The following is a 3788-nucleotide window of genomic DNA, read 5'->3' as shown; positions in this document are numbered from 1 at the left end:
GTTTTTTGTGTCAACTATAGGCAGTTCCTCTATGAAAAAATTAAATCTGGGATGCTTTTAAGTTGCTCAAGGAATACAAGAACAACCCACATTAAGAAACATAAATAACCTCTTAGGATTGGAGAAAAAATTTATTGACATCAGAAAGTCTCATACTTCAGACTATAAATTTGTAATTCTATTACCACATCACATCATGGAAAATCACAAATGCTGAACATGATGATTGAGATAACAGTTTTTATGTATTATTCCTCTGTTTTGAATAAACAACTAAGGTATTCCCAAGACGTCGTCCGCGTCTTAATGTCGTAAAGTCGTATAATTTTTCGATGTAAAATAACGGTTAGAATGGTTTTAAGGTATTCGTAGGGTATAATAAGAGATATTTATATATTTTCTTTGGGTTAAAAACATTTTGGTCTAGTTACAAATTCTTTAAAATCATTTTAACTGTAATCTTACACTGAAACATTTTATTTAAAATCAAAAAAATTTTAAATTTGTATGTACACATTTTACTCAACTTCGGTGTAAAAAAATGCATAACTCAAATTATTGTAGAGTGCACCCCGTAGTACTATACTTAAATATTGCGCAATATCCAGAGCTACCTTTATTTTTATTTTTTTTTTTTGAGAAGAAATATTTTCAAAAACTATTTCTTTATGAAAAATTTTGTATGTGAAAAATTTTTAAATTTTTTTTAAATATTTCTTGTCATAGAGAATTTCGTGTGTGTATGTGTGAATTTTTTCAAATTTTTTCCTCGCCCCGTTGTCGAAAACAGGAAAACTATTCAATCGATTTGTTTTTGTTTTTGTGCTGTAAAGTTTTTAAAAATGTATTAATGAAGCCCAAATTTCATATTTATTTATTATTTATGTTTATCCATCAACCCTAAAAATTTTAAACAAAGCAAACATATGAAGTGTGAACCCCAGTCCATTTTGGAACGGAACGCCCCATATACAGGTTGAGTGCAAAATCCTTACAGGTCCATACCACCTTTTCATCTGTCATTGAAAGTTCATTTTGTTTTATGAAAAAACTACCATTAAAAATACATTGGAAACCACGAGTCAAGTAGTTCCAGCGTTAAAAAGTATTTATTGATTATCTCGAAACGCCGATTTTGGAGTTGTTGAACTCACCGATTAAAATAATTTGTAGCAAGTTGAGGCTTTGAATTATGATTTTTTGTTTAAGTTTATTTTATGTTTTTTTTTATATTTATAACGGTTTTCATTTATAAGAAGATAGTTGGAATTAAAAGTGAGCTCAGATAAGATCTTATAAAATTTACAACCTTTTATCTTTGCTATCAAGCTCTCCGTCTGGCAGCTTCTAACGCTGGTTATAGTTAGTCAGCAAGAGCTTCCAGGGGAAACTTGGCATCATAGAATTTTGACTAAAGTTTATCGATGAAGCAGACATTGCAGGTGACAATTCAGTCTCATCTGGTACACATACATACATAGTACGCAATCGGACTCACGCTTTTTCCATTGAGGAAATCAGGAATCACAAGGTCACTATCAAAATCGCACTGTGCCGTTTCGATTTCTCTCAAGTAATTACTTTACAGAGTAAACGGGATGGGTATACAAATGCAGTCATATCCTAATATAGATTTAGGTTTGACCCATAACTTTGTTTTTAGTTTATGTATAAATAGAATGTGCGTATTACAAATACAAAGTCAATACGAAACTTTAACGATCCGGCACTTTCAACTGCAATAAGCGAAAACAATTAATTATTTTTAATATTTTCTGATACTTATTGTGGAATTGCTGGCGTAAAAATGTGTATGTATATAAACGTGTAATGCTTTTCTTCTGACATACAAGTAACGCAAATTTAGCGATGGCACGTAGGAGATGTTGACGTCATAGAGAACATATCAATGTCAGCGTGAAAACTATATACATACATATATAATTTATACTACATACATATCTACATCCAAGTGCATTTCTAAGTACGTATGCATGTGTGTGTGTTATTTATTACAAAAATATTGCTTTGGGGAAACACGCACGCATAGAAAGATTTCACTTCGATTTTGATTTCATTTGAAGGTGTGGTCGCCAGTAGGTTATAAAAATAAGCGCAATTTCAAATACATACATACATACATGTGTGCGCATACATCAAACCATCACCGACACAACTTAACAAAGTTTTTCTTGCTCCCACTTCTCCTTAAAGAAACAATTAAAATTAAAACACTTCTTTCTAGTCACAAACGCATGTGCGTATATCGCCGGTCAGGTATGGTACATACATTCATACATATGTACACACGCCACTAGGCCACGTAGAAAAGCGTTGAATGACATCGTTTAGCCAACAGTCGATCGCATGTCAGCCGCTACCAAAGCCAGTTGGCGCCCATCAATGGGTTAAAAAGCAATTGAAATCAACGTATAGCACTCTGGCGCGCGACGTGACTGCCAAGTCTGCATACATACTACACATTTACATATTGGTACCTGTGTTGCTATGAAATAAAGCTGCAACAACATGCACTTGCCACAATTATGGCAGCTGTTTGCAGTTTGGCTATTAAATTGGCAGCCACCACAACCGTCCACACAGAAGTAACGTCGAAGTGTATTTTAATTGTGCAGCACACACTCGTACGACGCTGCATGGCGTCTTGCATGTCAATAATGAGCGCAATCAATGTACTTATAGTGTTTTAAAGTGCGTAATATGGCAACGCCAAATTCACTACCGGTCAATTAATGTGTTTGCAGTGCTGTATTACACGGCTTTAACAATTATTTTGGAGGTTGGCTCATTCTACAAGCATTTGTTGGGCCTTTACAAATTAGGCTTTGTATGCATTGATTATTTTGTTGATGTCTCACATTTTTCCTTCTTCCTTATCGGGAGTGAATGCAATAAAAATTCAAATTTCTAAATAAATTGTTAGCGCTCCTTATGAGTCGCGTAATATGCAAATAAAGTGCCAACTACTTGTGTATATTGCTTTTTTTTTAATTTCTATTTTTATATTTTTACTTTTATACGTGTCAAACCTTGCATTGCTGTTGGTCGCTAAGAGCCAATACGAAATGCCACGAAATGGTTTGCGGTATTATATGGCTACGTAACTGTATTGATTTACAATCATTCCTTCATACAAACAAATAAATTATTTTATTAAAATTCCCATCGCTGAAAGATGCCAACAAACTTTTAATCGCCAATCATTACGTGTTTGGTCAGTTAACTTCGAATTTATTTCTTAGTACTCAAGCAATAAAGTTACTCATACGCACAAGTGGCTTGCGTTACTTTCTCTCATGCCCTTCAATGCTAAGTGCCCAATTTTTATTGGACAGTAAAGTGACTTTAGTATAGATGAGTTCAAGTAAAGTAGACATTGATGTTTATATGGCCATTGGAATTGGAACGCTTCTTAGAGGTTTTTGTTTTGTATGAGGCCATTAGAGCATAAGTGCCTTAACACACAATTAATTTTTATTTTTTTGTTTTTTTTTTTTTTAACCTCTGGAAAAAGTCTTAAATGTGTTCCTTATTTTGATGGTATGTTATGTAGCCTTGTACCTTACAAATAAGTAATAAGCGACTTTTGTTTTAAAATTGTCACATTTGAGTAAATTTTAAGGTTGTACAAGAAACAAATATTAGGCGTATGCCGCTTTTGCCCTCACCATAGAAACCCCTCGAAGAAACGTTCCAATTCCAATCACCATATACACATCCACGTCTACATTACTTTTGAACTCATCTACACTCAAGTCAGTTTACTG

The sequence above is a fragment of the Rhagoletis pomonella genome, unplaced genomic scaffold, assembly GCF_013731165.1.
Source record: "Rhagoletis pomonella isolate Grant_MI unplaced genomic scaffold, Rhpom_1.0 Rhpom_scaffold_00002, whole genome shotgun sequence".
Taxonomy (NCBI): domain Eukaryota; kingdom Metazoa; phylum Arthropoda; class Insecta; order Diptera; family Tephritidae; genus Rhagoletis; species Rhagoletis pomonella.
Note: the sequence above shows the minus strand (reverse complement) of the source record.